The following is a 12,251-nucleotide window of genomic DNA, read 5'->3' on the forward strand; positions in this document are numbered from 1 at the left end:
ATTTAGAGATATCTTTGTTGTACTTTTTAACCTTGCTTATTTATCGTTGAATGTGAGTATTTAATTGCATACTGTATTCATGTATTGCATGTAAGTTTTTTGGATCAATTTCGTTGCCTTCAATCTTTATTTAGAATATAATATAAGGATTAACACGACGGAATGAATGTTACTAGAACGGACATAATGACATATGCAATTAGGTTAATCGATTCGTAATAGTTTTAATTTTCATGTATTTGAAGGACATGATGTTCTGCCTTATGAAGAGAAAAGTTTTCTTAATTTTCCTTACTTTGACAATTTCGTCGCATGTAAATTCAGGTAAGTCTAATCTTGTTTATTTTTATTATTGTGAATTGTTTTTTTTTAATAGAATTTAAAGTATGTTTTTTTTTTTTTTTACATTTTATGAAGAATGTAAATAAATCTAGAACTGTCCTAAGTCAGGACCCTGTAATTAATTGGATGTCGTTTTTTTTGTTACATATTTGTTTTTCGTTTATTGTTTGTACATAAATTAGGCCGTTAGCTTTCTCGTTTGAATTGTTTTACATTGTCATTTCGGGGCCTTAAATAGCTGACTATATGGTATGGGCTTTGCTCATTGTTGAAGGCCGTACGGTGACCTAAAATTGTAAATCTCTGTGTCATTTGGTCTCTGGTTCAGAGTTGTTTCATTGGCAATCATGCTACGTCTTTTCTTAAAAGTAGTTAACAGGGTTATAAATATTGAGTTGTGTTTAAAAAAAATCTAGTTTTTCTAAATTTACTCTTAGTAAAGACATCCTAACGATAGGCAAAAATAAATAAAATTCACAGTTGTAAAATGTATCATAAAAAGGTAAATTTACAAAAATATTGAACTCCGAGGAGAATTCAATCGGAAAGTCCCTAATCACATTGCAAAATCAAATGACAAAACACATCAAAAACGAATGGACGACAACTGTCAAACCAGTTATTAATAATAATCAATTCTATTTAAGATTCCCTGTTCTTGATTTATAAATAAGTTTCAGGCAAAAATGAAATATAGCATACATGGCATACAGAGAGAAGACCTGGACAGTAAGCATATATTTCTCATTTATGTTAACTTTTTTTAACTATAATTGAACTTTAAAGACCTTTCAAACACGTTGGCGGCTTAGCTAGCTATAAAATCATCTTGAAGTTATAATTTTTCCTCGGACAATGTCTATGCAAAGTTGCGAACATGATTATGGGGTCGGTTTCACGAAGCTATCATAGGACATATCATAAGATATATCTTAGGACATGTCTTACGATCCTCTTTTGACTATCCTTGGACATATCTCAGACCTGGTCTCGAATCTGTCTTATGATGATCTTAGCTAAGACATCCTAAACCTGTCACAAGTTCTTTCAATTTTCAAATATAAACATTGATTTACTGAATAAATCCTGTAAATGTAGTATGTATTTACCATAAATTATACTAAACGTATTAATTAATATAATGAAATGATTTGCAAAATTAATATAAAACATAAAAAATGTAATTTATATATGAATTATCTATAAATAATACACCAATATATATAAATAATACACCTATATATATATATATATATGAAATCTTTAATACAAAATTAAGAAAAAAAACAATATAAAATGATGACATTTTGGTACAAGTGAGTTGTAATCAATTTCCACTGTATAGGTTATAAAAGGTTAAAGGTTAAAATCGTGCATTCTTGATATCATTACATCGAATGATTATTTTTTGACAAATCATAATAATCAGCCAATCTATACACAGGAAAAGGAGAATAGATAATTAGATAATAATAAGATAAATTGCAAAATTAATATAAAAACAAATAAGTGCAATTTATATAAATAAACGTATGACTATCATAAAACCATCATAAGACACCTCTCGTGTTGTCCTAACTATATGACAAACTTGTTCTAATTTAGGATCACTTTGTGAAAACTATTTAGGACTAAGATATGTCGTAAGACCATCCTAAGACATGTCTAAGTCATAAGACAGCTTCGTAAAACTGGGCCATGATGTTTTGTTGATTGATAGCGTTTGTTTTTGTCAGTTATTTTGGACTTCCCCATTTTGAACTTACCTTGGAGTTGGTACATGTATCTTTGTTAATACTTTTTTCCAACCTTTTTGCAGATAATTTGTTCATACATATTTTAGGAAGTGTTATATCTTGAATTGCTGTCATTGACATCAACATCACTTCCACGTGTATGCATTTTGATTTAATAGAATCACTTAACTGCATTAAGGCAGTGTTTTTAAAAGGTATTTTGTCCCGACTCTTTTCGAGGTTAAAACTAAGTGTATACAGACCAACAAGTATAGCAGCTCATTCTACTAAATAAAAGTAGCTGATTTGTTGAAATCGTCATGTATAGGGTAAGAGTGCCTAATGTGCGTAAAGTGTTGTGACAATATTATAATGTCCCTTTTAATATTACCTACATATCTTACATGCTTATTATGTTCTATAAAACAAATTAAAACAACAGGCAAAGTGAAACACTTGATTTAAATCAAAATAGATAAGTAAAAGGTCAAGAGTTATGCATTTGAAGTTAGCTATATAAATTCCGAGACCAAGAGACTCGAAAGCTGATAAGCTGATTGAAAATCTATACAAACACCAATATAGAGAAGTCAATGAATACAACCTTTGTTAAATGGTAGCTTATGAGTAACGTATCGCTTTTTACGTATATCATGGATATGAAATGATGCATGGGCGCTTCTGAGTAGGTACACTTTTGTGTTTGTCTGACAAAGTGTTAAAGCTATGATTACGCAATTCCTCTCATGAAGTAATCAGCAATAAAGAATTCTCCATAGACATCCTGTCATTAAATGAAATTTGGAACACAAAGCGGATGTTTCTGGTATTGTCTTAGATGATTATTCCATTATTGATTTGCGTGATCATAAACATAAAGGTATTTGTATCTAAATTTAGTAGAACAATTCATTTGAATTTTCTATAGTGTTATGTAAATATTCCCTCTATTGTACTTAACAATTATACCTTTGCTTCTGTAATGATGCATCTCAAAACACAAAGTATAATAGTGCTCTTGTAGTTAATATATTGACTTGACATAAAAATAGTGCATCTGATACTGTGGTTATGTTTGATGATGCAAAAATTAGAAAAATCCTTAGAGAAAAGAATTAATTTCAAAATTTACATAATATAATGTTCGGGTAAAAAGAATTTCTAATGAAAATAAACTAATAAATAATCCAGAGATTCTGTGTTATTTTATGTTCGTTTCTGTGTGTGTTACATTTTAACGTTGTGTTTGTTTTGTGTCGTTTGTTTCCTCTTATATTAGAGTGTGAATTCTCATTATTATAAACTGTAACGTGTCACGGTACTTTTCTATCCCAAATTGTATTTAGTTTTGATGTTATACTTGTTATTCTCATCGGATTTTGTCTAATGCATAGTTCGTTTCTGTGTGTGTTACATTTTAATGTGTTGTCGTTCTCCTCTTATATTTAATGCGTTTCCCACGGTTTTTATTTGTGACCGGCATTATTTTTGTGTTTGTTTTTATCCATTTATGAGTTGTGAACATCGGTATACTACTGTTGCCTTTATCTGTGACAGTTTTTGAAAAATTGAAACTCTTTAAACATGTTTCACTTCAGGTCAGGTACAGAAGTTATTCCGATGAATTTCTAGGTTTGCTGGGGTTATTTTTGTGGGTTTTTTTTGTGTGCATACAGATACAAACTATTCTACTACTTTATGTCCGTTGATGCAAAGCGTTATAATAAACATGCAAATTAACAAATATTGCAGTCAAGGTGAACAATCATAATATATTCAATTATCAAAATATACAAAATATACACAATTTCCCTCTATTTGTTTTTAACATTCTTTAGTCTGTAAGGTATTAGTCATATTTTTAAATGTTATCTTGTGAATGAAACAGTTTACATGAATTCATTTTATATGCTCTCCTTTAAAAAATGGACTACATTGTTAATAGATATAACAATCAATATCTTTTTTTATTTCCATATGACTAAAACATATTTTTAAGAATTAAATGTTCTTTTCATCGATTCTTTCTAAAATGTGATCGTCATTTGCTTCCATTTCGAATTGATTTAAAATTATGTAGTTATATGAAAAAGGTATCATTCTACGTGAAATCAGTTGAACGTCATATATCTGAAATTTGCATAATGAATATATCAAATTCAAAGTAGATAGCTCATTAAATGTTATATTTTATTTTATTTCAATAGTATGCATATATCATAGGATAATCAGTTTTTGGTTTGTATTTCTATTACGCTTTCATTTGAACATCAATTACGGCAGCAACTTTTTTGAATTGATCAAAACATCATTCGTTTGTACACGAACATCGAACATCGTGTACACATAGTGTTATTCAGTTTGATTGGTTGGGCATATTATCAAATCCGTGGGTTGCTTTTGAATAAATTGTACACGTATGCAGACTTAGAACAAATTGTCTTGTAGCCACTAAAAATTCGAACATATGCATAAAATTGAACACCGGGTGTAAATACTGTGTTTTGGAAACTTGAGATTATTATAGTCAAACTATCTTCACCTTCTTGTTTCGTTCTAAGTATACTTTAAGTGTATCTTTTCTTCATTATTTATGTTTTATAAATACACTCTAAGCTTTGACTCTCCACATATTAATTGACCCTTAATTTTCAAAATATGAATTAAAATGAAATATCTAACAAAAATAATTGATACACTTTTTTCTCAACCAATTTTGCACTAAATAGATAAATGTTTTAGTTCATAATTCAAATTCTAAAAATTGTTTATCTTTGAGATATTTGTTCTTATAAAGCTTTTTCAATTTTTCAGCACTTCAGAAAAGACGTGTAAAAGCAGTTTATGGACAGACATTAGTGTATTACCTGACAACTAACTATATCGCCAATTGGAAAGTGACCGGATTCTATGATTGTGTTAAAAAATGCATTGTGGAGTTTTATGATGACTGCACTTATATTGATTACACAACCGGAAGTGACGATTGCTACTTGTTTGATACGTCTTTAGTCTCAATGTCGTATCCTAATGTGCCGGTTTTTACAAAACATAGAGGATCAATTGTTGTAAAGATTTGAACCTTTTTCGTGACCAAGTTATGTTTATTGTTGAACTCTCCATGTCCTCATATCAGTCGTACTATATGAAAATAAGCAATACTAGTTTAAAAGATAAGTTGGATATATGTGTGAACACAACAATTTTGTAAGAGAGCAGATATGTATTAACAAATAATAAATGAGATGTTTTTTTAGTTTTGAATGGGACATTAGATATGTTTGAAAAATTATTAGGTTGATAACATGCGACTAGCCCCTCAATGTTGAAAATATAAAAATGAAAGACCAAGGGCCATGACAATGAACGTATGATAAGATGTGTCCTGATATGTCTAAGAACTTGATTTAAGATAGTCATATGTTGTTGCTGATAAAATGCAGGGGATATAAAAAAAAGTTCCTTCCTAAGATCATCTAAAAACTATATTACATATTTTATGATTATGCTTAATATGATGATAGTTCGCGAAAAGTATATAAAATAAAGTTAACACGATAACAATGTTATTCCATAGTATAAATGTAAAACGGTAGGGATTATCATATTATTTAAATTTGAAGACAAAATATTATATCCTACGAATAAGTAATCAATTATACAACTGTTGATTATTAAAAAGTGTTTTAACAAAAACACCAAACTCTAAGGTAAATCAAAAAGAGGAAAGTCCAGAAAACACGAAACCTGACAATAGCAAATGAAACACTCAGCTGTCAGATATTCCTAGCTTTATACAAGAACTTTTCGAAGTGCGATAAACCTGGTTTTATATGTTATATTGTTATGCATTTGTGTACAAGCACACAATGTACTACTTGTTTTCTTCAGTTTGGTTTTTTATACTTTTTCTCGGTGATTCTTTCTGTGGCCTCAAAATAGTAATTACATCGTTTTGCTTTTATGAAAAATTTCATGATATCTTTGAAATTTAATAAATTGTAATGAAATAGAACAGACAAAAAACCGTACGAGCAACGAACAGAGAACAACACAAATTTTCTCATAGGTCTAAAGCGCAGCAAGAAAATTCTACACCCGGATGCTGTCTTTAGCTGGCCAAATAAGAAATGTATACTAGTTTAGCAAATTGAAAGACAAAATAAACTCATAAACATACACATGTATAAATAAATCAAAATTAAAAAAAACCAACACACACACACACACAAACAAGAGTTTGGGAAAGTCACAAAAATGCGGCGGGGTCAACTTAATAGCTGCGATCTCCACCTCCTTTATAGATAAATTAAGCCAGTGTGGAATAAACAAGATTGTTTTGTCTTTTAATATGATTCATGGTTAACATGACTAACAGAAAAGCTTTTAATTTCCGGACCTTGATTCTAAATCGAAAATGAGTAACAATAGGAAAATATTTGTACTTTTTTAATAAAAACGTGTTTGAAGATTGTTTCCTCTGTTGAGACAAAGGTTTTTGTAACACAAGCCTATAGTTTGCATGATTTTCACACATGTAATTAATTTATGTAAATTTAATTTCCGACAGATGCAGCAATATATTTAGACAATGAAAACCTGATTAGACGAATCGAATGGAAACATAAAAATGCTTTGAAGTTATTTTAATTTATCCTGCAGAAACTACAATAACAGATTTCAAACAAGTTAAAAATATATAAAATCGATTGTATACATTTCTAAATAGATTTGTTATTCCGGCCGTCTTGTGTCTAGAATTTACTGTTGTTGTGATGAAACAGAATAAGTACACAATGAAGAGAAGGATTATTCAAATTCTGTACTATTGGAATTATCTTTTTGTAGTAACAGAAATATACATGGTAAAACATTGGAAATAATGCCGAAATTCAACATTAAATTATCATCATATATATATAACGTTCTGACGTAAAATGACAGTTAAAGAAAATAACAAATTAAACTCATGATCTCAGTCGAGATTTTAATTTCTTGAAACAGAATAAATACACAATGAATAGAAGGATTATTGAAATACTGTATTGGAATAATCTTTTTGAAGTTATAGGAATATGCATGCTAAACACATTGGAAAATAATGCCGAAATTCAGAAAACTATCAACATATAACTTTCGAAGCAAGGTTGTCGGCTCTCCGAACATTCCCGAAGTCCTGCGTTTAACACCCTTGCCTTCAGCCGTACTCACCGTGTGCAAGATCTTGCAGAGATTAAGCATCCGCAGCGCATGCATACATTTTTTCGTTAATTGCATATAAAGACATTCAAAACATATTTTAATATTGACTTTTATAGTTCAATTTTAACATAACGATATTTTGAAGCCATTTGACCATTCTGTTGAAAGTGCGTACATGCGAACTACTTTGTTTACGTTTTCCAAGTTGCCGACCGCCCGCCTGCAAACCTAGATTACCAGTTACAGGTATGATTATGAAGTTTACATTAAACAAAATAACCTGTTTGGAATTATTGTCTATGAGATAATTTAATTGTATAGATGCTTTGTCTGGCTTTTAGTGTACCATTAAATATAATCCTAGTTTCTGGATACATTGTAGCAATAACTACCAGAAAATAAAAAAGGGGGAGTGGCATTTTGCACAAAGTTTTAGCGTCTTTCTCATTGAAATATAATTAATGTACAGGAGTTTGTAACAATAACGGCGAGATAGAGAAGAAAAGAAAAAAAACTCTACTGTATAAGTAACTCCTAAGTTCAATGACAATGTCTGCAAAAAAAAAGAACCAAATTTTGTCTTTCATAGACATAGACTTAGTAAAACTTAGTCCAAATAATTATGAGTCTTAAAATGCTAATCTTTATTAAAAGTGATTTTTTGGCAAACTAGGCGGTACTATGAAAAGCGGCATAACTCTTTGTTCTTATTTGGTAGAAACGCAAATACCAAGTTATTCCTTCCCCTGATCACGTTATATGATATCAGAAGGCGCTTCAGTTGCAGTTAGAAGTGGCAGGAAAATTTTGGAACTAAAAAATTATATTACATTCTGCGTAATTTGTGTTTTAAATAATATGATTATATTGTGACTTGAGAAGAAAAAGGATTATATTCTGTAGATGATTAGGTAACTTTAATATGTTATCTGACATTGGAATTTATAGGTCCGTAATTTGTCGTAATTTGCATCTACCTGCTTGAGATTTCTAGGAACATTGTAGTCTAATTTTATTGAAAGGTTTTTCTTGTATTACTTTTCACGGAACGGTTCCTATGTGAGTACAAGAAAAAGTATCCAGAGAATATTGTATTAGATCCATTGAGTGATTTTGGTCAGCTGAAGCGCCAGAAAATAAAATCATAGTGTAATTAGAGAGACTGTATAATTTTACGATGAAAATTGTCTTAGTTGGTAGTTCACACGTTCGTAGATTGGGAACTTTTATTTATAATAGACCTGCATTACATAATTTCAACTTGATGAACTGTGAGGTAAAATGTTTTGGGATCGGCGGCCGAAAAGTTTCAAATTCAGATCATGTGCAAACTATTTTGTCTTTCATAGAGAAAAATCGTCCCGAACATTTAATTGTTCACATTGGTGGTAACGATTTGGATATATTAGGAGCCTCTGAAGATACGGTAGAGGAATTGGGGTTACGGCTGATTTTATTATCCCAAACATTGACAACCCGATTTGAGATTTAGTCAGTAACAATATGCCAACTTCTACCAAGAGAATCGACACGAGTCATTGCATCAAATGTGTATAATGATTTAGTTATTAAGACTTATCCTAACAAATTAAAACACAGCTGCATATTACATTAATTTTAACGGTCATTCAGACAGTCTGATAGAGTTCATGAAAACAACTAAGAGAAATTTATTTAACAATCCTTATTATAGCAAATTAGGTGGGCAATTAAATACGGGCAACAGAACTGCGTATATTTACAGAGCTTAAATCTTCTTCTTGCGTTTTGTTATAAGTGTAACATTATACATGTAGACTTTTTCACCAAGAATCATTGTAATTAGAATTCACATATTTATTAGTGAATAGTGCATATGACACATATATAGAATATCATTAATTTTTTATTTTATTTTTTCCTAAATTTTGTATTTGGATACATTGTGTACTTTAAACAGGTGTTATGGCACCTACATGAATTTATAAGGCTCTTTTGATGAGCCACTGAGATAAATAGTGTACTTGGATACATTTATGTACTTAACACAAGCGCATCTGAATCTATGAGGCTCTAGTACATATGGTGCTTTGATGAGCAATGCCCATATGGCATTTATATAGTTTTATTGTGCTTGAGTACATATTTGTATGCATGATGGGTGCATATAACATTTAGATGAATTCTATGAGGCTCTAGTACATATGGTGCGTTGAGGAGCATGCCCATATGGCATATAGATAGATTTGTTGTGTTTGAGTACTCATTGTATCTATTTTTGAGTGCAAATAGCATTTAGATGAATTGTGACGCTCTAGTAAAATGGTGCTTTGATGGGCAGTGCTTATGGTACTTATGTCAGTTCTGTTGTGGTTAATAAAATATAATATTAAGAATCGGTGCACACGGCACTTAAATGAATTTAAGGGTATAGAGTATATATGGTATAAAAGAGAAGTGCAGATGATATAAATATGTTCAAAATGTTCTTATGGCACTTATTTTGATATGGTAGTTCTATATCATGCATTCAATATATCTTGTGTTCTTTTTCCAGCAACCGTTTTATCAGAAATGCCATCAAAAGAACAAAAAAGAAGTAATCGTAAACGGAAAAGCACACAGAGGCTTGAAGAAGTTATTGAAAACCTAGGCAGTTCAGATTTGGGACTGGGTGTATCTTTAGACAATTCTGTACCAAGCTCTTCAAATCCAAATATTAATTCCGGCCAGTTGTCAGCTGATAATCCATCTGTACAGTCCAATCCAATTGATCCAAATACGTATAATGACGACCAAATTCTGAGAATATTGACGGTCGCAACTCCAATTATCACCCAAACAGTAGTTACAATACTCAAAAGCACTGGTGTTATTCAAGGCAGGAATGTAAACTCACCAGATCCAACTTTGATACCAACACACCAAGGTGTTAATTCCATTTGTCCACCAAGGCAAGATACCACTACATGTAATACAACAGAGATGACGACACCATCCCAGTCCCACTCAACAAATATTATTGATAAACAATCATCTGAGAGCAGTCATCCGTCCTGCTCCAATGTGATTAGCAGATGCGGTCAACAGTGTTTCATACCAACTGAAGGATCTCCGAGTCAACAGGTGGCGAACCATCTTCTACAGGGCACTCCAAACACAGGTACATGTTCAAACGAGTTAGGAGGCTAGGGTTTATCACACCCACTGGCTTTGGGTGTGGACCCAAAACTGAAAGCTGATATTTGGTCTAACAAATACATTAATCTGGAGGATTTCTTGAAATCCAAATCCAGAGTTGTTAAGTATGTTCCAATAGAGAAAGATGATTGTTTAACATTTGTTAAAAATAGTAGTAGTAAGGCAAACATTGAGTCAATGGCACAGTGGATGAAGCTTTTCGCATTTTGAAAAATATCCTACTGAATCCCCGAAGCTGATGAAATATGCGGCTATCATTGCAAACTTGGTAGAAAAAGCTGGAATTGAGGCTGCATTTTTTTATGATCAAGCATATAGGCAGTGGAGGGAAGTAGACCCTTTGCACTTACCATGGGATAGTGTAAATGGGGAATTATTCAATGAGGCGTTAGCTATGGGGCTTATTGGGAAAACTAATGCCATGAAACAGCCCTTTCTTACACAAAGCCTCACGGCTCCAGCCCTTAAACAAAAAAGGTTTTGTTATGCTTTCAACAATGAATCAGGCTGCACGGCAAGAATTTGAAGATACGATCACACCTGCCAGGTTTGCGGTGGAGACCACAGTAGGAGGGATTGCCAACAATCCAAACACGAGAACGACGATTCTAACTCCACCAATAGAAGGGGGCCTGATACCAGTCCTTAACATCTGAATCTGTTTTATGTGTTTTGATGTTGTATCATGGGGATATGGACCTCTGATACGACACAAGGCTGTTCTTTTCATGAAATACGTTGAAGGGTTCCTTGTTCTTGCCACTGTGCCATAAACGGGTAATCATGTTTAGATCTAGAAGTGTATTTTCATTACATGTATAAGAGGGCCTTTTATAGCTGACTATGCGGTATGGGCTTTGCTCATTGTTGAAGGCCGTACGGTGACCTATAGTTGTAAATGTCTGTGTCATTTTGGTCTTTTGTGGATAGTTGTCTCATTGGCAATCTACCACATCTTCTTTTTTATATATAAGAGTGTAATAACTTTGTTGACAGTATAGTTGATACTCATTTTTAATTGTATCTATGTTGGTAACTGTGATTACGAAATATAATGGGGACATGGGCCTCTTTATTTTCAATCCTTTTTACAGACTTACGGTAATATTTTGTATAGTGTATATGATTATTGTTTTGTTTATGTTTTTGTTGTTTTCGTTTTTGTATTTTCCTTTTTGTTTTTGTTTTTTTATTATTTTTTGGATTTGTTTTATTTTGTTCTTTGTATAATTAAGTTGAGATATTTATCAGAAATACAATCGTTTGCTACATTAGTTTCAAAGATAATTTAACATATAATAAAATGAAGTATTTAGGTTTGCAATCATGGGTCATGCAATTTAATGCCATATTTTCCAATTTCTCAGAGAAATTATAAAACTAACAGTAAGGAATCATCCCCTTCTGTTATTGCAGCTGACGATGGGGTGAACTCTGGTCGACCTGTTGTCATAAAATTTTAAGGGAATCTCGTAAAGTTGTTGATTAAATTTACGCACTGTAATAAACTATGCGGGTAATGATGTTATCTTTCAAGAAGTTAAACTAAGCAGTCAAAAATGTTTATCACAGATAAAAAAGATTTTTAACTGGATCAAAATAAAAAAAATAAAAAATAAAAATAAAATAAAAGAATAAAATAAAATAAATATACGAATAATAATAAAAATAAGTATGATAAAATAAAATCAGAATTTTCAATGTAAATATATGTATAAATTTGGCTTTGGTTGCCATGGGGACAGGGGCCTCCGGCAGCCATTATCATTTTTTATTAGAATTTGTTAATAC

General features: G+C 31.4%; 1 long non-coding RNA gene across 1 annotated transcript; it reads left to right on the forward strand.

Annotated features, from left to right (window-relative positions):
• Positions 1–164: 164 nt before the first annotated feature.
• On the forward strand, positions 165–5,333 carry LOC139498554 (uncharacterized). The gene is made up of 2 exons (XR_011657965.1): positions 165–324; positions 4,893–5,333. It is a non-coding gene; the product is annotated as an uncharacterized lncRNA (long non-coding RNA).
• The last annotated feature ends 6,918 nt before the right edge of the window (positions 5,334–12,251 follow it).

This window comes from Mytilus edulis, chromosome 12 (genome assembly GCF_963676685.1).
Source record: "Mytilus edulis chromosome 12, xbMytEdul2.2, whole genome shotgun sequence".
NCBI lineage: Eukaryota > Metazoa > Mollusca > Bivalvia > Mytilida > Mytilidae > Mytilus > Mytilus edulis.